Source organism: Scyliorhinus torazame, chromosome 4, assembly GCF_047496885.1.
Source record: "Scyliorhinus torazame isolate Kashiwa2021f chromosome 4, sScyTor2.1, whole genome shotgun sequence".
NCBI classification, from domain to species: Eukaryota; Metazoa; Chordata; class Chondrichthyes; order Carcharhiniformes; family Scyliorhinidae; genus Scyliorhinus; species Scyliorhinus torazame.
The window spans coordinates 121,156,333-121,180,377 of NC_092710.1; the positions used below are offsets into that span (position 1 = coordinate 121,156,333).

At 46.8% G+C, this 24,045-nt stretch overlaps 1 long non-coding RNA gene across 1 annotated transcript in view; it reads right to left on the reverse strand.

Annotated features, from left to right (window-relative positions):
* Positions 1-1,735: 1,735 nt before the first annotated feature.
* The window catches only part of LOC140410458 (uncharacterized), a 35,882-nt gene continuing 13,572 nt past the window's right edge, over positions 1,736-24,045 (reverse strand). The window contains exons 2-3 of the long non-coding RNA XR_011940652.1: positions 12,790-12,840; positions 1,736-2,103 (exon numbers count right to left, since the gene is read on the reverse strand). This is a non-coding gene — a long non-coding RNA (uncharacterized lncRNA). The remainder of the gene's footprint in view (positions 2,104-12,789; positions 12,841-24,045) is intronic.

Genomic DNA, 24,045 nt, shown 5'->3' on the forward strand with positions numbered 1-24,045 from the left:
TGGATAAGGTGTAGGAATTTCTGCTTCCAGGACCGGGAGGACAACATGTGAGGGGAGGGTCTGAGGGTAACTGGCTGAGGCACCAGCCTGACTGTCCCTCTCTCTCTCTGCCTCTCATCCCTCGCAGCTTTCAAAGTGATCTCGGGATGGAGCCAGTGGAGCTATAATAGCACCTCCTGGGGACAGTACAACAGGGCCCCACCAAGGCCTCCCTCACCATTGTGGTCTGCTGTGCCCTGCATAGCTTGGAGCATCTGTGGAGCAACGTCTCTGGTGATGATGAAGAGGAGTAGAACATTTCCTCTGATGAGTCCAGGAGGGAGTGGAAGGAGAAGTGGAAGAGGAGCAGGGGGATGGAGGCCAGGTGGACGCGAGAAGGCCCTCATCGCCTCCCACTTCGGACAATAGGACCATTATGTTGTCCGACACTCTACAACCTCCCCCCATTCCCCCACCCACCCGCACCAAGAGTTTTGTGGCCCCCTCTGCGACCAAGGGAGGAGGTCCGTATGAAAACTAAATCTTCAGGGTGCTGGGCCTGGGGAGTCATTGTGCCTCCTTAACCTGTCAAAGGAGGAGTTGGATGACAACTCGCAGTGAGGGAAGCTCTGCTTAGCCTGTCAAAGGAGGAGGGGGATGACAACACGCAGTGAGGGAAGCTCTGCTTTGCCTGTCAATACAGGAAGAGGATGATGACTCGCAGTTAGGAAAGCTCTGAGGATCCTCACTTTTGCTTATGTCTGACGCTTGTATCTCTGTTGCCAGCACGCTGACTCCCCAGCTGGTGTGTGAAAAAGGTTTGGCCTACATCCCTTTGTCCCACTAGAAAGGGATTCGGTACAAGGGTCTAGGGTTCACTGATTAATGCCTGAGTCCTTCCAGGATGTATTCTACTTTCGATTTGAGTGGGTCTAACCACTTCCTTTACATTGAGGGCCTGTGAAAACAGCTGTGTCCAATGGGGTGCAGACCTATCCCAGTGGGGAAAAGGTCAAAGAGACTGAAGCCTTAAGATTGTCAATAAGAAGAGGTTTTAATAAGGCGCCCACTGTAATTGTGACATTTCCTTATGACCCCCCCTATCTGCGCTTAACTTCACCCATGCCCACTCTATGCCACGATAACTCCTTAATCTTGCAAGCCCTCACATTATGTCTCGGTGTATTCCACGGGTGCACATTAGAATTGGAGGCATCCTGCTGCGTTCCACACCATGCTGTCTATGATGCCCTTGGTGGATTCTCTGGAAGGCCAGGACCTGGAGGGCCCTGACCTACCTTTGCATGCTACTGATGTTTTCATGTCACCTTGTTCTGCCCACTATCCTGAGATGCGTTGGTATTGGGAAGGGGAGATTCAGAAGGGATGGTCACTCCCAGGAGTCTCCTGGGTGGAAGGTCCTGGGATTTCTCCTCCCTCTGGGTGCTTGTGAGCCCCTGTGTTACTCCAAGGGATGGAGGGAAAGCTGGACTAAGCTCCAGAATCCTCAATGTCATCCAGAACTGCCAGTCCTGGAGACCCACCAGTGTCTGCACCTTGGTGTTGAACCCCTCAGCCATAGTCTTTCGGGACTGAGCCATGCTTCGGAGTTCTCCATTAATGGTTCTGACGTCTTGCCCCAGGCCTTCCACTGCAGACGCCACCCTTGTATTTTGGACTTGGTGCCATACAATGCAGGCAACATCTCCTGCGACTGAAGACTTTGAGACTCTTGTCCTTGCAGTCACAGGTATGTCGCTGACAACCCCTCCTGACATTCCTGGCTCTACCTTTGCCTCTCTAGCCACTGAGGGATGGACATATCAGAGGCATGGCACCTGGATGAGGCAGAGCTGAGTCCTCGGATCCTCATTGTCCAATCCATGGGATGTTCCTGTCTCCACCTGATGTGTATCAAAAGCAGTGTTCTGCTCACAATATAGTGACCCAGACACCTGTCTGCTAAGTTCACCACTGAGGTGCTTGTCTTTGCAATGGTGGATGGTGCGGGTGATAGCTTTAACGCGTCATTCATGTCCTCCTCGGAGGTCTCCGACGAGATGCTGTCAATGGTTGCTGGGTGGACACTGCTGGTTGGCAGCCAAGGCTCATCGGTTGATGTTCCTGCAAGGCAAAGCACATGGTTTTAGTACAAGGCCTGGTCAAGGGTTTGGACAATAAAACGCTCACTTGAGTACTGGTCCTAAAATTATAGAATCCCTCCAATGCAGAAGGAGGCCATTCAGCCCATCGTCTTCACGTACCCTCAAGTGCATCCTACCTAGGCCCTAACCCCGCAACGCCACCTAACCTTTGGAAACTAAGCGGCAAATAAGCATGGCCAATTCACATAACCTGCACATCTATGACCTGTGGGAGGAAATTGGAGCACCCGGAGGAAACCCACGCAGACATGGGGTGAACTTGTAAACTCCACACAAGACAGTCACCCAAGGCTGGTTCTAGAGGAATATGTAGTGTCTCCTCGCTTTTCTGTCACAGGCTAACCATGCTCTCTGTGCAGGCCTACTCCTGTTCCTCCCTTGCTAGCTCTATAGCGCTCGGCCCGAAAGGAGTCAAGATCCTTAGTTTGGGCATTCAACTTCTCTCTCTCGCTCACTCTCTTTCTGCAGTTGTGGGCAATCGTCTCCTGGCAGGAACACAAAAGGGGATAATGTGGGCAGGACAAATGGCAGGTCAGAGGTCGGGGGCAACAGGCATTGCGGGCACTGCATTTAAGCAGAGAGGGGTTCTGGTGAGGAGTGTTTGGGGGTGGGGGGGGGTGGGAGGCAGTGTTTGGGGATGATGCTGGGAGGTCAGGTGTTGAGAATCTGCGAGGTGGCAGCATGTGGCTTTATAGTGACATTCCGGGCGTTGATGGAAGGGTGGACTGCCAAGAGGAGTCCCAGGGCACTTGCCCTGCGGATTGTAGTAGGTCATTCATTTTTCTCCTACATTGAACCCCTGTCCTCTTGGTCAGGCTGCAGTCACCAGCTCCCAGGTGGGATTGGTGACCTTGCTGGGGGAGTGGGGGTGGGGGGCGGGCCTTCCGTGGGTAAATTGGGGCCCATCTCTCCTACATGGAACCCAGCAATCAAGTGAGGGCCCCCTCTGAAAATCTGATGACTGGTCTTCTAGCTGCCATCATAGAACATAGAACATTACAGCGCAGTACAGGCCGTTCAGCCCTCGATGTTGCGCCGACCTGTGAAACCACTCTAAAGCCCATCTACACTATTCCCTTATCGTCCATATGTCTATCCAATGACCATTTGAATGCCCTTAGTGTTGGAGAGTGCACTATTGATGCAGGCAGGGCATTCCATGCCCTTACTACTCTCTGAGTAAAGAACCTACCTCTGACATCTGTCCTATATCTATCTCCCCTCAATTTAAAGCTATGTCCCCTCGTGCTAGACATCATGATCCGAGGAAAAAGGCTCTCACTGTCCACCCTATCCAATCCTCTGATCATCTTGTATGCCTCAATTATGTCACCTCTTAACCTTCTTCTCTCCAACGAAAACAACCTCAAGTCCATCAACCTTTCCTCATAAGATTTTCCCTCCATACCAGGCAACAACCTGGTAAATCTCCTCTGCACCCGCTCCAAAGCCTCCACGTCCTTCCTATAATGCGGTGACCAGAATTGTACGCAATACTCCAAATGCGGTCGCACCAGAGTTTTCTATAGCTGCAACATGACCTCATGGCTCCGAAACTCAATCCCTCTACCAATAAAAGCTAACACACCGTACGCCTTCTTAACAACCCTCTCAACCTGGGTGGCAACTTTCAGGGATCTATGTACATGGACACCGAGATCTCTCTGCTCATCCACACTGCCAAGTGTCTTACCATTAGCCCAGTACTCTGTCTTCCTGTTATTCCTTACAAAATGAATCACCTCACACTTTTCTGCATTAAACTCCATTTGCCACCTCTCAGCCCAGCGCTGCAGCTTATCTATGTCCCTCTGTAACTTGTAACATCCTTCCGCACTGTCCACAACTCCATCGACTTTAGTGTCGTCTGCAAATTTACTCACTCATCCTTCTACGCCCTCCTCCAGGTCATTTATAAAAATGACAAACAGCAGTGGCCCCAAAACAGATCCTTGTGGTACACCACTAGTAACTGGACTCCAGTCTGAATATTTCCCATCAACCACCACCCTTTGTCTTCTTCCAGCTAGCCAATTTCTGATCCAAACTGCTAAATCACCCTGAATCCCATGCCTCCATATTTTCTGCAGTAGCCTACCGTGGAGAACCTTATCAAACGCTTTACTGAAATCCATATACACCACATCAACTGCTTTACCCTCGTCCACCTGTTTGGTCACCTTCTCAAAGAACTCAATGAGGTTTGTGAGGCACGACCTACCCTTCACAAAACCGTGTTTACTATCTCTAATCAAATTATTCCTTTCCAGATGATTATACATCCTATCTCTTATAAACCTTTCCAAGATTTTGCCCACAACAGAAGTAAGGCTCACTGGTCTATAGTTACCGGGGCTGTCTCTACTCCCCTTCTTGAACAAGGGGACAACATTTGCTATACTCCAGTCTTCTGGCACTATTCCTGTAGACAAAGATGACTTAAAGATCAAAGGCAAAGTCTCAGAAATCTCCTCCCTAGCTTCCCAGAGAATCCTAGGATAAATCCCATCCGGCCCAGGGGCCTTATCTATTTTCGCACTTTCCAGAATTGCTAACACCTCCTCCTTATGAACCTCAAGCCCTTCTAGTCTAGTATCCTGAATCTCAGTATTCTCCTCGACAACATTGTCTTTTTTCTGTGTGAATACTGATGAAAAATATTCATTTAGCACCTCTCCTATCTCCTCGGACTCCAAGCACAACTTCCCACTACTGTCCTTGACTGGCCCTACTCTTACCCTAGTCATTCGTTTATTCCTGGCATATCTATAGAAAGCTTTAGGGTTATCCTTGATCCTACCTGCCAAAGACTTCTCATGTTCCCTCCTGGCTCTTCTTAGCTCTCTCTTTAGGTCCTTCCTAGCTAACTTGTAACTCTCGAGTGTCCTAACTGAACCTTCATGTCTCATCTTTACATAAGCCTCCTTCTTCCTCTTGACAAGTGTTTTGACTGCTTTAGTAAACCACGGTTCCCTTGCTCGACCACTTCCTCCCTGCCTGACAGGTACATACTTATCAAGGACACGCAGTAGCTGTTCCTTGAACAAGCTCCACATTTCCATTATGCCCATCCCCTGCAGATTTCCTCTCCATCCGATGAATCCTAAGTCTTGCCTCATCGCATCATAATTGCCTTTCCCCCAGATATAACTCTTGCCCTGCGGTATATACCTATCCCTTTCCATCACTTATGTAAACTTAATCGAATTGTGTCACTTTCACCAAAGTGCTCACCTACCTCCAAATCTACCACCTGTCCTGGTTCATTACCCAGTACCAAATCCAATATGGCCTCGCCTCTCGTTGGCCTATCTACATACTGCGTCAGGAAACTCTCCTGCACACATTGGACAAAAACAGACCCATCTAAAGTACTCGAACTGTAGTGCTTCCAGTCAATATTTGGAAAGTTAAAGTCCCCCATAACAACTACCCTGTTACTTTCGCTCCTATCCAGAATCATCTTTGCAATCCTTTCCTCTACATCTCTGGAACTTTTCGGAGGCCGATAGAAAACGCCTAACAGGGTGACCTCTCCTTTCCTGTTTCTAACCTCAGCCCATACTACCTCAGTAGACGAGTCCTCATCAAACGTCCTTTCTGCCACCGTAATACTGTCCTTGACTAACAATGCCACCCCTCCCCCTCTTTTACCACCTTCCCTGAACTTACTGAAATATCGAAACCCCGGCACCTGCAACAACAATTCCTGTCCCTGCTCTATCCATGTCTCCGAAATGGCCACAATATCGAAGTCCCAGGTACCAACCCATGCCGCAAGTTCACCCACCTTATTCCGGATGCTCCTGGCATTGAAGAAGACACACTTTAAACCACCTTCCTGCCTGCCGGTACACTCCTGCAACTTTGAAACCTTACTCATGACCTCACTACTCTCAACCTCCTGTATACTGGAGCTACAATCCAGGTTCCCAAGCCCCTGCTGAACTAGTTTAAACTCTCCCGAAGAGCATTAGCAAATTTCTCCCCCCCCAAGGATATTGGTACCCCTCTGGTCCAGGTGTTGAAATCCCGTTTGTAGAGGTCCCACCTACCCCAGAATGAGCCCCAATTATCCAGAAATCTGAAACCCTCCCTCCTGCACCATCCCTGTAGCCACGTGTTCAACTCCTCTCTCTCCCTATTCCTCGTCTCACTATCACGTGGCATGGGTAACAACGCAGAGATAATAACTCTGTTTGTCCTAGATCTACGTTTCCACCCTAGCTCCTTGAGTTCCTGCCTTACATCCCTATCCCTTTTCCTACCTATGTCGTTGGTGCCTATGTGGACCACGACTTGGGGCTGCTCCCCCTACCCCTTAAGGATCCCGAAAACACGATCCGAGACATCACACACCCTGGCACCTGAGAGGCAACACACCAACCGCGAGTCTCTCTCGTTCCCACAGAATCTCCTATCTATCCCCCTAACTATGGAGTCTCCAATGAGTAATGTTCTACTCCTCTCCCCCCTTCCCTTCTGAGCAACAGGGACAGACTCTGTGCCAGAGATTTGTACCCCATGGCTTACCCCTGGTAAGTCCCTCCCCCCACCAGTATCCAAAGCGGTACACTTGTTACTAAGGGGAATGACCACAGGGGATCCTGTACTGACTGCTTCCTCCCAGCCCCTCTCACCGTCACCCATCTATCTTGATTCTTCGGAGTAACTACATCCCTGAAGCTTCTATCTATGACCACCTCTGCCTCCCGAATGATCCGAAGCTCATCCAGCTCCAGCTCCAGTTCCCTAACGCGATTTCTGAGGAGCTGGAGATGGGTGCACTTCCCACAGATGAAATCAGCAGGGACACTGACGGCGTCCCTCACCTCAAACATTCTGCAGGAGGAACATTGCACTACCTTCCCTGCCATCCTCTCTCGATAAAAAAAGAAAAAGAAAGAAAGAGCTTACCTGTTATTCACTCCCCCCCTCAGCAAGCACTCACTCAGCAACCTCTGCGCCCCGCACAATAACACCTGAGGGAAAATAAAATAAAAACTACTTACCAGTCACCAGCCAGTCCCTTACCTGCAGGCTGTGACGTCACGGTTCTTCCGACTTCTACCTGATCTCGAGCCTTCCTCTTGATCTTACAGTGTTTTTTTTTTGATTAGAGGAGGGGGTAGGGAGGGAAACACTGAAGAAGTGTTTCGGGTTTAAGTGTCACTTGACAACCGCTCCTCCACAAACCACCTTCAAGTTACGGTGAGCACACGGACGTATGCAAATTTCCCCGGCAACAGCCAATCAGCAGCTCCACTCTACTGCCCTCTGCTGGATGCTTGTCTTCACTTGAACAGCTAGGGTCTCTTGCTGAGGTACACCTTCATGTTAGGGTGAGCACACGGACGTATGCAAATTTCCCCGGCAACAGCCAATCAGCAGCTCCGCTCTACTGCCCTCTGCTGGATCATCCTGGCTTGAATCAGAATGAGGTCTGGGGAGCCATTTGAAGTGCTCAGAGGGGCGGGTGAATCAGATGCTTTGCACCTCAGGAGCGGCATTTATCACCTGGGAATTTATTTTACCCCAATTACTTAAAGATTGTGATCCGGATCGCGCCGTCGGGGCCATCGGGAATCACACTGATATTTGCGCCGAAAATAACACTTTGCCATTTTCTCGGAAGTTCCGGTGGTGTTTGTGCATACTTTCTGTCATCTTTCTACATCCACATTTATAATGGGAATTGCACATCTAAGCATGTGATAATTGCCTCCCTCTACTTTGCTGTGGTGTCTCAGAACTCTGACTTAAGGGAGGCTCTTGTTAAAGACGTGGTAAATTTACACAGGCAGCTCCCATTGGCAATGTGGACATGGGAATTGATAATGGAAACATATACTTAATAGTGAGGACAGAATGTATGATTTTACAACAAGGGCTGAATTATTTCACCTCTTGACTCGAGTATTCCAGTGGTTTTCTGGCTGGCATCCCAACCTCAAACCTCTGAAAGCATTAGTTCACCCAAAACTCTGTGGCCTGGATCACATTCCAAACACCACACCCCCACCAATCCTGCCCTCACTAATCGACACAGGGACTGGCTTCCCCAATGCCTCCCATTTCAAATTCTCATTCATCCATGGTCTTGCCTGCAGTATCCTCTGTGCACAAATTCCACCTCCAAATTCTCTGCTTCTCAAACTCTACCTGATCGCACATCCCTTCTCTTTCTCGCGAACCAAGGGCACCCATATCCCCGGCTTCCATGTCTCCATGCTGTGCAGTATCCTTCATGACACCTGTCAAACACCCACTTCAAAATTCACCTTGGATTAAGTTTTAGAACATTTCTCTACATACCTCCTTCTTTGATTTCACATCCATTTTTTGATTATGGATTTGTGGAGCAGCTTGGTGCATTTCACTGATGTGGCATATGCTATGACCCATTTGGGGGCCAAGGACTGTGCTCCATACACTTCCTGATTATGAACTACCCTGGTAATAGGGGAGGGGTCTCCCCTTAACAAAGGAGAACCCCTCAGTTTATAAATCCCGACCTTGGTGCAGGTCCGGGAGGGTGGCCCTTCGGGGAGAGAAGTTATAGTTTTGTTATTTTGTATACCGTAATGAACCTGTTGTTCATTTCGACCTTACTGTGCGTACCTGGTGTCTCTTGCATTCGGATTATACAGAATAAATGCAAATTAGTGTTGTAATCAATAGTGTTGTAATCAGGGGCTGGTTCAGCACACTGGGCTAAATTGCTGGCTTTTAAAGCAGACCAAGGCAGGCCAGCAGCACGGTTCAATTCCCGTACCAGCCTCCCTGAACAGGCACCGGAATGTGGCGACTAGGGGCTTTTCACAGTAACTTCATTTGAAGCCTACTTGTGACAATAAGCCATTTTCATTTTCATTTCATTTCAATGTGGCCAGCAGATGAAAACAAATTAGTCAAAACTATTTCTGAGATTTCGTCATTGCCATTTTTTTCTCAGTCAGCAAACATTTCAAAATACAGGCGTCAGCAAAATGAAAGAAATATTCCGGGCATGATTCAGCGACCCATTGCGCCCCGCGCGGATCCGCGGTGTAACGGGCAAATTGTGCAAGAGCCCCAAATCGGGCTATGCGCCGGGCCATTTGTCAGTCACCCGATTCGCTCTGCCCGGTGTGGATTACACCCTCACTGGACATTAGGCTCATTTAAATACACTGTACTGGATTCACCCGGCACCCGGTGATCAGCTCGCCAGGAGGAAATCAACTAAAGTAAGGAGAAACTCACTGAGGCGACAAAGAAGGCAACGTGCTATTGAGTAGCAGGATGAACCTCGGCGCTGCAGCCGTCGAGAAACACTGCGCTAAACATGACCAAAAGCAGACTTCAACATTTGTCCGCTGAATCGGGCCCTACATTTATTTTTGTAATTTGCGTACAAGGACACCCAGGTCCTTCAGTACTGCAGCTTTCTGCAGTCTCTCTCCATTTAAATAACACTCCACTTTTCTATTTTTCCTGTCAAGTTGGATAACCATATTTTCCCACATTATACTCCGCCTGCCAACGTTTTTCCCGTCCCCCTAACCTACCTAGAACCCTTTGCAGACACTTTGCATCCTCCTCACAACTAATTTCCTACCTATCTTTGTATCTTCAGCAAATGTGTCTACAATGCAGTCAGTCCCTTCGTTCAAATCACAACTGTTGATTGTAAATAGTTGAGACGAAAGAGAAAATGCTGGAAAATCTCAGCAGGTCTGGCAGCATCTGTAGGGAGAGAAAAGAGCTAACATTTTGAGTCCGATGACTCTTTGTCAAAGCTAACAGACAGAGAAAGTGGGAAATATTTATACTGTGGAGTGAGAATGAAAGATGAGTCATAGCCACAGAAACCCAGGGAAATCGGGTACTAATGGCCACAGAATTCAGGGGGAAAGAATTCTAATGGCAGTCCCCAGAGAAAACAAAAGATGTGAAAGGCCAAACAGCAGAGAAACTAACATCAGAGGATGAACTGTAGATGTATCAGAGGATGAACTGTAGATGTGGGGGAGGGGAAGGGGGAAGCAAAGAAGAGAAAGGTTAAGGAAAGATGGATAAGATTGGGGGGGGGGGGGCTAAATATATATTAAGAAAGAAAGAAATGGTAAAAGAGAGTTAAAATGAAACGGGATGAAAACAAATGGGTCGAGGTGGGGTAGAGCTGATCAACTGAAGTTGTTGAATTCGATGTTGAGACCGGAAGGCTGTAGCGTGCCTAACTGGAAGATGAGATGTTGTTCCTCCAGTTTGCGTTGAGTTTCATTGGAACATTGCAGCAGGCCAGGGACAGCCATGTGGGTATGGGAGCAGGGTCTTGTATTGAAATGGCAAGCAACAGGAAGGTCAGGGTCCTGAATGTGCACAGACCAAAGATGCTCAGCAAAGCAATCACCCAGTCTGCGTTTGGTCTCTCCGATATAGAGGAGACCACATTGCGAGCAGCGAATGCAGTAGACCAAATTGGAAGAGGTGCAAGTGAAACGCTGCGTAACCTGGAATGAGTGTTTTGGGCCTGGGATGTTAAGCATGGAAGAGGTAAAGTGGCAGGTGTTACACCTTCTGCAATTGCATGGGAAGGTGCCATGGGTGCTGGGAGAGGTGTTGGGTATGGTGGAGTGGACTAGATTGTCTCGGAGGGAACAGTCTCTGTGGAATGCTGACGGAGGGAGTGAAGGGAAGATGTGTTTGGTGGTGGCATCGCGCTGGAGTTGGCGAACATGGTGGGGGATTGGCTGGTGGGATGAAATGTGAGAACGAGGGGGACTCTACCTTTATTCTGGGAGGGAGGGGAGGGGGCGAGGGTAGTGGCGCGGGAGATGGACCGCACACTGTTGAGGGCCCTGTCAACAATTGTAGGTGGGAAATCACGGTTGAGGAAGAAGGAACACATTTGCGAAGCACCATTTTGGAAAGTGGCACCATCGGAATAAATGCGACGGAGGCAAAGGAGTTGAGAGAAAGGGATGGAGTCCTTACAGGGTGTAGAGCTGTAGTCCAGATAGCTGTGGGAGTCAGTGGGCTTGTAGTGGATATCAGTGGATAGTCCATTGCCGGAAATGGAGACAGAAAGATCAAGGAAGGGAAGGGAAGTGTCTGAGACGGACCAGGTGAAAGTGATGAAGGGATGGAAACTGGAAACGAAGTTGATGAATTTTTCTATGTCCGGACGAGTGCATGACGTGGCACCAAAATAGTCATCAATGTATCAATACATCAATGTAAATTGTTGAGGCCCAGTACTGATTCCCGCAGCACCCCACGAGTTACAGTTTGCCAACCTGACAGGAATTAAAAGTAAGGAGGCAAACAGAAAGTTACCTTTCATTCCAAGGAGGGCTATGAAATTAGGGAAATTTTGTAACGGCACAGGGCATGGGTGAAGCCACACCTAGAATGCTGTGTACTGTTTTGGTCACCTGACTTGAGGAAGAGTGTACTTGGAAACATTTCAGAGAAGATTCACTAGGTTGGTTCTTGGGATGAAGAGGTTGTCTATTGAGGAAAGGATGCAAGTGGAGCCGATAGTCATTGGTGTTTAAAAGAGAGAAATTATTTTATTGGAACATAAAAGATTCTGAGGACACTTGCCAGCGTAGAACTCTAGAACTCGGGACACAGTTTCAAGGTTCTCCCATTTAAGGACGAAGCTGAGGAAGAATTTCTTCTCTGAGCGCCGTTAGTGTTTGGAATTCTGACCCGGTGAACAGTAGAGGCTGGGTCATTGAAAATATTCAAAGCTGAGTGAGATAGAGTTGTGATTGACATTGGAAACGAGGGATATTGGGGGAAGGGTAGACAGAAAAAAAGAGTTAAGGCCATAATCAGATCAGCGATGATCTTATTGACTGGTAATAATTATAATCTTTATTATTGTCACAAGTAGGCTTACATTAACTGCAATGAAGTTACTGTGAAAAGCCCCTAGTCGCCACACTCCAGCGCCTGTTCGGATACACAGAGGGAGAATTCAGAATGTCCAATTCACCTAACAAGCACATCTTTCAAGACTTGTGGGAGGAAACCGGAGCACCCGGAGGAAACCCACGCAGTCACGGGGCGAACGAGCATACCAAGGGCTGGATTCTTCACTATCCACCGCCGATAACGGAGTTCCCGATGTGACTGAGCAAAAAACAGCATCAGCATCCATGTTCCGGCCTCCCACTGTCACTGCAATCGAGGTTCATGCCCTGCGCTCGTGAGATGATGCAAATAAATCAGTAAGACCCATTTGCATCCTAATAACTGGCTGGGCACCATATTCTCCAGGCCCACATGATTCTCCGGTCCTCTGGGCTGGGACTCACGTGGGAGAGAATTGGTGCTGGTCTTGACAAGTGTGGCCCTGATGCGGTGGAGCTTGCGGTGGGCCAAGCGGGTAACTCTTTAACGGAGTTGCCCCAAAATTCCATCAGAGGGTCATGCTCCCCCCTGCAATGTGGAAGACCTGCTCATCTCACCCCCACCGGAGACCCCCCCCCCCAACTAGCGTGACCACCTCCAGAGACCCACAAATTAGAGAGGCCATCCAAATAAGAGAGACCGTGCCTGGAAGCCCCCGATAAAAGAGAGACCTCTGCCTGGAAATTAGAGAGCAGTCCAGACAGAGACAGTGAAAAATAATCACTGCTTTAAAACTTACCTGTGCAATACACCTTCTGGCTCAAGCAGAGGAAGCAGCACCTGCCAATTCCTGGAAAGAAAAAACAGTCAGCTGTGTTTAAACCCCCTCAGATCTTTGATCTACAAGTCATTCATTCAATTAGGTGTGAAATTGTCTTCACTGGACTGTGATTGACAGCTTCCACATACACACACACCCAGCTCTCTACATTGTTTCATTCATCTCCCTTCATTGTTGAGTGGCTTTGAAGTACCCAGCTGTGAAACTAACAGAAAATACTGAACTGTCTTTGATGTGGTCCAGGAGCTGCCAATCATAGATATATGTTTGTAAACATTGTGGCTAGTTTCATTTGGCCACCTCTGGTCTAATCAGGGGTTCTCTGGTGGGGGTCTCTTTAGATAGGGGGTCTCTCTAATTAAGGGGTCACTGCTAGAAGTCTCTCTAATTAGGGGTCTCTGGTGGAAGTCTTTCTAATTAAGGGGTCACTGTTGGGGGTCTCTATAATTAGGGGGTCTCTGGTGGGGGATCAGTGGGGACAGTCAGGTCACCCTTGCAATGTTGGGGAGGGTGACACAGAAAATCCAAGGAGGGGCTGAATTGCATTGTGGGGTGGGGGCAACGCCAGACCTCATTATCGAGCCGCCCATTCAAAATGTTGGCCCGATAGCGGGAATCCCTCCCACTCCTCGCCATGCACAAATTTGCATGGCTAAGGATTGGAACTCGCTTCCTGATTTGTGCGCCACAGTTCACAGTATTTCCAAGTTTTGTGTCACCCACAATTTTTTTAATTGTGCAGGGGCAGCACTGTGGAGCAGTGGTTAGCACTGCTGCCTCACGGCGCCGATGACCCTGGCCCAGGTCACTCTCCATGTGGAGTTTGCACGTTCTCCCTGTAACGGTTCTCCCTGTAACGGGCAGCACGGTAGCCTTGTGGATAGCGCAATTGCTTCACAGCTCCAGGGTCGCAGGTTCGATTCCGGCTTGGGTCACTGTCTGTGCGGAGTCTGCACATCCTCCCCGTGTGTGCGTGGGTTTCCTCCGGGTGCTCCGGTTTCCTCCCACAGTCCAAAGATGTGCAGGTTAGGTGGATTGACCATGCTAAATTGCCCTTAGTGTCCAAAATTGCCCTTAGTGTTGGGTGGGGTTACTGGGTTATGGGGATAGGGTGTGGCCTTGGGTAGGGTGCTCTTTCAAAGAGCCGGTGCAGACTCGATGGGCCGAATGGCCTCCTTCTACACTGTAAATTCTATGATAATCTATGCTTAATCTAGGACAAAGGTTCGGCACAACATCGTGGGCCGAAGGGCCTGTTCTGTGCTGTATTTTTCTATGTTCTATGTTCTATGTTCAACTCACCCCCACAACCCAGAGACGTGCAGCATAGGTGGATTGGCCACGCTAAATTGCTCCTTAATTGGAAACATTTAGGAAAAAAATGTTTTAATTGTGCCATGTACAACCAAGTATATATCATTAATATCTTCCCATATGTCCCACAAAATAACCTAAAATATTGGAGTTTCAGTCCAGTATCACAGCCACTGTTGGGGTCTGTTCTGAGATTGTAATAATAAGGACAGTGTGACTTGAAAATAAAGACTAACTTACATTTTTGAGTTTCCATTTCAGTTATCCTCCACCCAGAAACCAGGTTCAACTGAAGGTGATGTTTGCTCTTAATTCCCCATGTACTATCCATAGAGGATTTACGATGCAAGTGATTTCAGAGAAACATCGAACAATGAATGCATAGCATCTGGCTCAGTTGCAATGTTGTCTCTGACTAAATAGTTGATCAAATTTTGTGGTCTAGTTTCAGAACTAAGAATGACCATGGTGCAAGTTATTGAAGGGCTAAGGATTCCTGTGGAGCTATATCTCAATATAGGGGACCGCATTTAGAACAGGGAACATTTCAGAATTTTGATTTTGCTAGTGGAACCACACAAAAAGACATTCCTGCCCAAGGCATTTTGTATCGGGTTGTTTGAGAACTGACCTTAAAAGGGGAAATACAGAATTGAGATTAAACAGGATATAGGAAAATTACACCCTGTAAGAAGTACTGGAAGGTATCTTATTTAGAAGACATTAAAAAAGAAAATGTTTTGACAATTAAATACAACATAAACAACATTCAACATTTTAAATCAGTGGCCAGTGACTCAACTAATTATTTTGGTCAGCAAACTAACATTTTGTGTGGTTTATGAAAGCCTCCTTTGGTCAGCCACTGAGGCAAATCATAATTGTTTTTGTGGCCAGCACTGAGACACTTTACTTTGACCTGAACAGTACCAATAAAGATCTGGTCAAAAACTGTTTTGTGTTCGGATATTTCATGTATCAAGCCTCAAAATTATTAATTTTGCCTCTGGGTTTATGGTTGCGAGAAATACAACTTCATAATTTAATTGTAAAGCTTTGAAAATGTCAAAGCCATTTATTGAATCACATATTTTATAGTAAATTGAACAATGAACACCAACTGTGTTGGTGGCCAGACTAATCATAAATTATCATTCATTGCTAGGATGGCTGAGACAATTAGCTAGAGTTGATAATAGACACACTTCTTTATCAGCTTGCACATGAGCTATAGGCCCAATCTTTTAATTGGGGCTGAGGAGATAGTGTTGAGCTAGTGGATGCGTCAGTCATGCCCCAGCTTGTTCACATTAAAAATTGGCCAATTTAACTCCCAGGCCTCCCTTACATACATTTAAATAGGCCAGGACTGATTGTTGCCTGAACTGGGCATCAAATACATCAGGTAAGATTGAGGTGATTGTAGTAGGAGACCATGGTCCCATGTGGTCAGGTAAGTGGCGAGAGGGGATTAGGTCAATGTTGTTCAAACTGTTTTGTCCAGGACCCACTTTTACCAGCCGGCTATCCTTCGGGACTCATACAGGCGACCCACGTCGGCCCAATTCGCGACCCGCGTTGGACGATCTTCGCAACCCATGCCGCCCGAACTTCGTGACCCACCATTTTCACTTACCTTTAATGTAGCAGGTGAGCCTGCTTCGTCCTCAAGATCTCACTTGCTTTGTTATTCAATATTACGTTTCTACTAAGGACTTCAGATGATGATATATGTTCTCACTGCATCCGTTGAAAAAAATCAAGAGGTTTGTCTTTAAACTCACCATGCTTAGTCTTCAAATGTCTTTGAAATTTTGAGGGTTTTAAACTTTCAGTTACTAGTGCTTCCCTGCATATAACACACATGAACTTTGAATCCTGGTTTGCAGTGTCACAATTAATAACCCACACCTCAGGGATTCATCTTTATGCTGCTTTGTTCCTGTTTTCAGCTTCTCCTTCATGGGTTGTTCACCAGAGACCCTGGAGCTCACACCAGCACTGCTGGCAGCTACAAAATGGAGGAATCTCTCTCGCGCTGAGAAGACATGACGTCAGCATGAGCGTGACCTGCTCTCGACTGCCGCTCTAGGCAGGATGACTCCAGTGATTTAAGAAATTAAAATCTGCTCCTAATGTCAGGAGGAGGCGTTCTGCCCCCCTGGGCTCCGGGCCTGCATTTTGTTGAGTGGGCATGCATGTGCGGAATGGCAGGCATTCTGAAAGCCGGTCGCCACTGGCATTTTTAAAAGCCAGTCACGCCTTTGGGTACTACTTCCCGCGATTGGGATTGCCACGATGCATGGCCCCACCCACGGGTCGCGACCCTGGGTTTGAAAATGACTGGGATAGGTGATTACAGTAACCAGGCCTTGAATTTAAACAAACCTTGGTGGTTAACTGGCAGTTATCAGGGCAACACGGTGGCACAGTGGTTAACACTGCTGCCTCACAGTGCCAGGGAACCGGGTTCAATTCCGACTTCGGGTGACTGTCTATGTGAAGTTTGCACTTATAATAATAATTTTTATGTTCACAAGTAGGCTTACATTAACACAGCAATGAGGTTACTGTGAAAAGCCCCTGGTCGCCACACTCCGGTGCCTTTTCGGGTACACTAAGAGAGAATTCATAATGTTCAATTCACTAACAGCACATATTTTGGAATTGTGGGAGGAAACGGGAGCACCTGTAGGAAACCCACGCAGATACAGGGAGAACGTGCAGACTCCACACAGTCAGTGACCCAAGCCGGGAATCAAACCTGGGGCCCTGGAGCTGTGAAGCAACAGTGCTACCCACTGTGTTACCGTGCTGCTTTTTCTCTGTGTCTGCGTGGGTTTTCTTCGGGTGCTCCGGTATCCTCCTGCAGTCCAGGATGTGCAGGTCAGGTGGGGTTATGGGGATAGGGCGCGGGTAGGGTGCTCTTTCAGAGGGTCAGTGCAGACTTGATAGGCTGAATGGCCTCCTTCTTCACTGTAGAGATTCTATGAAATATTGTTTCTATGAAATATAAGTTAACTGGTGCATTCTGCATGGTAACGCCTCTACCAATCAGAGGCCGCTTGCCAACCAACCAGCACTCCTTTCTCGTATGTTTACTGTTCCCTTTACATTTGGTACTCTTGCGAATTGTCCTAAAAGTGCAAAATGAAAGCTTCGACCACATGTGTCTTTTTTCAGTTAAAGTATATTTGTGGTTGATTAATGTCAGCAGACCCTTTGTGTGAGTGCCCGAAGCTAGCTGTTGTCAGGAAATACTTGTTAAAATAAGACACATCACAAGGTGAATGAGGATTGAGTGAGTAAGTCAGCGCAATTACTTTAGCCCTCTCCAAGCTGTGTTATTGTTCGGTGGTGGGTGTTAAAATTGTAGTTTATAGATATTACTGAACAGAGAGACATGTTGCAGATGACACCAGGTTGTGTGGGAGGTTGAGATGTGAGGAGTATGCAGAGATTCTTCAATGTGATTTGGACAAGTTGAGTAAGTGGGCAAATGAATGACAGATGTAGTATTATTTGGAGAAATGCGAGGTTATCTACTTTGGTAGCAAAAACAAGAAGGTAGACTATTATCTGAATGGCTAGGAGACAGGCATATGCAATGAGATCTGGGTGTCCTTGTCCACCAGCCACTGAAGGTAAGCATGCAGGTGCAACGGGTGGTATAGAAGGCAAATGGTATGTTGTCCTTCATTGCTAGAGAATGAAACTAGAGGAGCAGGGATGTCTTGCTGCAATTATTCCGGCCTTGGTGAAACCACACCTGGAATATTGTGTTGGCCTTCTTATCTGAGGAAGGATATTCTTGCTCTAAGGGAGTGCAGCGAAGGTCTACCAGCCTGATTCCTAGGATGGTGGGACTGACATATGAGGAATCATTTAATCAGTTAGGATTGTATTCACTGGAGTTCAGAAGAATGAGGTGGTATCTCTTGGAAACCTATAAAATTCTAACCGGACTAGACAGGGTAGATGCAGGAAGGATATTCCTGATGGTGGGGGTGTCCAGAATCAGGCATCGCAGTCTGAGGATACAGGGTCGACCACTTAGGACAGAGAAATGTCTTCACCCAGAGTGTGGTCAGCAGGTGGAACACATTACCACAGGAAGTAGTTGAGGCTAAAATATTGCATGCTTTCAGGAAGCAATGAAATCTAGCACTTAGAGTGAAGGAGATCAAAGGATATGGAGGGAAAGCAGGATTAGGTTATTGAGTTGGTTGAACAACCATGATCATTATGAATGGTGAAGCAGGCTCGAAGGGCAATATGGCCTCCTTCTGCTGCTATTTTCTATGTTTCTATGTTGCTGAAAGCTTTTATCTTGCACTCATCAGGTGCTGATTGGTTGAGTTATTATCATGGAAAAAGTAATGGGGAACTATAAGTTTCTTGATAATTCAGCAAAGGCACAAGGCTTGAAAATATTGGGCTGGATTATCCGATTTTGAGGCTATATCCGGAGCATTTTTCTAGTATTACGACCAAAAAGTCGGTGCCCGGTGGGGGGCTAGCAGCTGTGCCACGTAAAACCCCTGGTTTTACCTGCAGACACGGACAGAGAATTGTCGGGTCCGTGGCCGCGCATGGGGGCGACCTGCAGCGTTCGCGTTGTACAACATGGCTCCAACCGCGCGCGGACCAAACCTGCCAGATAGTACCCCCCTGTAATCCCCCTCGCCACCCCCAGACCACCCCCCCACCAGTCGGCCCAGAGCCAGTGGATTGGCTCCCCGCCCCCCCCGACTGTGGCGGCACTGGACACAGTCTGTAGCTGCTACGTGAAGTTGACGAAACCTCTGTGCACAAGTGATCCATGCCGTCGGGGAGTCGGCCCATTGTGGGCGGAGCATCAGGGGAGGGCCTTCAGGTGACGTCCTGAGGCCGTCCCAACGGCATGCAGTGTACTCACCGAATATGCCATTTTGGAGGGCATGGAGCATCCAAAAACACGCTCCGCCCCCGATTTCGGTCAAAACGGATTCTCCATCAAATCACTGAATGCGATTTCGACGTCAGCAATCGGAGAATCCAGCCCATTATCTTTGTTTAAGAAAATGGGTCCCCGCGTATGAATCTGCATATGAATATATATCTCTCCGAGCAAGTGTAAATGAGCCAGGTTATGAACTTGACTGATTATTTAAAATTGGTTGTTAGTGTATCTATTAGCACACTTAGGATTGTTTAGCAAGTGCTGCCCAATCACAGAATCACATCTAACAGAGTAGACATTATGATTTGGATTTTGCAAAAGCGTATTGGTTGACTGTGGTGAGTCCTTTGCCTCTTATAAACAGCCAGAGGAACATGTTGATTGATTCAATTAGCCAGTCACTGGTATGTATAGCCAATGTACCTGGCATACAACGGAAGTGAAATTCATACACAATATTGCTCAATTGTATGGCAGAACACCTTTTTGGACTGATGGCAGTATCCTATTAGTGGCAAACAATATATGTCACACCACTGAATATTAACAGCTTGCTCAACCTGCTCGTCAAATTTTGAAGGTGCCTTCCCAGAGTAATTTTGAAGTCGACTGCGCATTGGCTAAATATGATGGTCATCATCCTATTTATGAGTTTGCATGACATATACCGAACACTGATCCCTAACAGAACAGCCATTGCCCTGCAGGATCACATTGATGTGCTCCATTTCTGTGTGAAGCTTGCAAGGTGAGCAAATGGCTAGGGCCCTACTTACAGGATTGTTAATAGTGCCTGAAGCTGTTTGAGTCCCAACAAATATATTGATCAGTAAAAGGAGGCTTGTGGTAGACAGTTGTGGGCAAATATTCAGCAGCTTTGTTCACTAGTATGTCGAGGAAAGAGAGACAATTTGACTGCTGCATCTCAAAAGTGTCTGGAGTCACATGTAGGCCAGATCAGGTAAGGATGACACATTTCCTTCCCTAAAGGAGATTAGTGAACCATGCATGGGATGAGAGGTTCGGGCTCACTCCATCAAAAATCTCGTTGAAACCTGCAAAAACGTTAGCAGGCCCCGGACCTAGAGGAACTCCCCGCCCACCCCCCACCCCCGCCCCCCACCCCCCCTCACCCCACTCCTCCCACACACCCTTTCCTCCTGTAACATAAATTGTTGTAATGATTTGAAATTTGGCATTCAGCTACATGTCTTTCTTTTCAACAATATTTTAAGTTCTGCAATATCATATTTTATATGGAATGCGCCCTGCCCCACTCCCCCTGCACCCCCCCCCCCCACTCTCCAGAGAGGCCTGGTGATGACATGTAAATATATTATAATGATATTCCCATTACATCCTTGGCGGAGGGCGAGGACAATCGACTTTTACATCAGCGTGGAATGCAATTTGGACAACTCGTGAGATTTTCAGCTTCCGACGCCTCTCCTGCCTGACAAAAACAGGAGTGGAAATTTCCCTCCGAAGTTCTTTCTTTCTGCAATCTCAATGTTAATGTTATCATTTTGCAGTTTATCTTTCAGTGATGTATTCTTTTTTTCCCATTGCAGATTGTCTGTTCAACTCACATTGAACTCACATTGACATGGCATTACCTGTTTTTAAGGGAAGTCAAAAGAATGTGCAGAACATATAAACTCCACAAATAATCACATGGATAATAAGCTGAAATGTACACTGACATCAGCACGTAATTACGTCTGCCCTTGTATAGTTAAACGACTGACCAAATCAACTCTCCAGATCCACAAATCTTAGCCCAAATGGAACATGGTATAATCGGTTACGTGGCACCAGAGAACCTATAGCACAGGCCACCATTATGTAGAGAAAGAAAGTATTGTATTTATGTATCGTCTTTCATGAGCAGCCGATGAAGTACTTTTGAAGTGTAGTCACTGTTGTAATGCAGGAAATGAGGCAGCCAATGTGTGCACAGCAAACTCCCACAGACAGTAATGTGGTAATGACCAGGCCATCTTTAATGATTTTAGTTGAGGAATAAATATTAGCCAAGGCACCAAGGAGAACTCACTTGCCTGTCTTCAAATATTGCCATGCGATGTTTCATGTTTGCCTGAGGGCCGAGGAGGCCTCAGTTTAATGTCTCAACCGAAAAGGAGGAGCTCCAACAGCACAGCTCTCTCCCAGTACTCGGCCTGTATCTTGTGTATAGCTCTTTAGAGTGTGACGTGAGTCCACAATCATCTGATTCTGAGGCAAACTGAGCCTCAGTGAATACTGTAGCAGAGGTGAGACAACCATTTAAAGGAATATTTTGTCTTGAAGATTTAGTTGCAATGGCTTCTGCTAATATATACCTCACACAAAAAGCACCATAGAAACATAGAAATGCTACATCACACAATGAGGTCATTTGGCCCATCCTGTTCATGCTAGCCCAAGAACACCCCTTTATAATCACAAAATCATAGCTCTGCCTCTTGTGAATATTATTGTGTTTAAGGCTAGAGGTACTTGTTCCGACTGGGGTCCCTCCACTGAAAACTGACCCTCTTAAGATGCTATATTTTGACTAGATAGAATTTCAGTATTACATAATGATGGCAGTGCACAGTTTCACAGCTGGTGAGCTGAATTGTGTATTCGCAATGGAATTATTCACCAAGACATTCATGCTGCCTGCTGGTTTTTTAAAAATTTGTTCATGGGATGTGGCCATCACTGGCTGGGCCAGCATTTACTACCCATCCATGAGGGTGGTTAAGAGTCAACCACATTGCTGTGGATCTGGTGTCATAAATGAAATGAAATGAAAATCGCTTATTGTCACAAGTAGGCTTCAAATGAAGTTAGTGCCCCTAGTCACCACATTCCGGCGCCTGTTCAGGGAGGCTGGTACGGGAATTGAACCGTGCTGCTGGCCTGCCTTGGTCTGCTTTAAAGCCAGCGATTTAGCCCAGTGTGCTAAACCAGACCAGGTAAGGCCAACAGACCTGAAGGACATTAGTGAACCAAATGGGTTTTTATGACAATCGACAATGATTGCATGGTCACCTTTCGACTTTTAATTGCAGATTTTAATTGAATTCAAATGTCACCATCTACCATGGTGGGATTCGAACCCGGGTCCCCAGCGCATGACTCTGGGTCTCTGGATTACTAGTCTCTGGATTACTAGTTCATGACAATACCACTATGCCTCTGCCTCTCCTGATTCAAATGAGTAGTCCATGTTACTCATTGCCTGCACACCTCACCAGTGGAAGGATATTAGGTATCTGAGATATCATTCAAAGACAATCAGCAATTCTCATAGCAGAGCTTCATTCTAGTTGCAATCAGCAGGGAGACGACACAAAGTGAGAAGAAAGCTGAGAAACATCCAGACACAACAGCCATGTTCTTCACTGCTATGTTGGGGGCACTGGTCCAGATAGAGGGATAGGAGGAATGATGTCTTCTTTCCATCAAAGGTCAAGAAGCCCCCCCGACATCAACTCTGGCAACAGTGGAAGGAGGTTGCATAGCATATCAATGCTGAAGTTTAGTGCCCATAATATGCTACAATGACACGACAGGTATTGAAGGAAGAATGTTACTCCCTCAATACTCTGCATACACCTCCCGCCCCCTCTAGCTTTACTACTCCTAATATTTCTCCCACAACCTTCCTTCATTTCCTCCATTTGTTACACCACAATTCATTACACCTTCTTCTCCTCACGCCCCAAGATGCCACTATTCCAATCCTTACTTAACTCCAACTTACATCAGATACGTTGACTGACAGCCATGCAGACAACACTGTCAGGAGCCTGATCCCTTCACACAAAGTCAACTTGTGTCCCTTCCTTCCATTATTAGTGAAGAGAGGTATGACTGTATCCTGGAACAAAATGTCCAGTAAACATTCCCCCCTTCCTGATGCATTGTAGTCTTCAGGTCCCAGTTCATGAATTCTGAGCTGATCCTACTCAAGCTGAGGACACTTATTGCAGATGTGGATGCTGTGGATCACACTTGTGTAGACCTGCACCCACATACTACAGCTGCAATCCATCACCTACCTAGCCATCCTTATTGTGTTTATTTAACTGATTAGGTTTCAAGTTTAGAAATAACATTCAACTCCTATTTGTAGTTAAGTAGTTTAACTAGTTGGGCTATAAATTTAATGTACTACTTATATCTCCCCAATACAGGTTTAAACTAATGTCACTGTTTAAGAGGGATAAAATCTTAAAATTCAACCAATTTTGGGGATCTGGTAAGGCATCTGCAGAATAGGGCAACAGTTTAGCATCATTGCTGTCAGCATTTTGCTGGAAAACAGAGCGTAGGTTTCAGAATGATTGAACATCAAATTATTTGCGATGAAAGACTGATCCAAAAGCAAAGACTGAAAACTGGAGAGGATTGGCCTTTGGACCACTGAAACTAGAAAAGAAGAGCTCAAGACACTCTGAGGAACTTGGTGCTCCCTCAAAGGGCTCTACGAAGCAGCTTCAGAAGAAGAATGATTTCCAACTCCAGGAAAGACTGTCACAGCCCTCCTCTACTCTCCTCTCAACCGCTGTTTCAAAGATTGAAAATTTCGAAGATGTGAGACTTCAATGAATTTAGAGGATGAAGGAAAAAATGACAGACTTCCTGAAAGAATATCAGGAAAATAAGATGATTTCCCAATGATATTTCTGGAGGACCATCTAATTTGTGTATGCAATGGTAAGAGAGCCGAACTTCTCCGTGTACGAGGATTCTCCACTATGGACAATGGGAAGAATTTCTGGGAATATGGAGACAAGACAGCCTCATCTTCTGTAATGAGAAGAATTTCCTGTGGACACAGAACTCGGGGACTAGATTGCTGTAAAGGATTCTGCAGCATCAGACGTACTAAGAATTCTGCTGCAGCTTCTATGCCGACCTCCAGTTCTGGAAGGAAGACAACATTCAGCTGGGACTGAAGAATG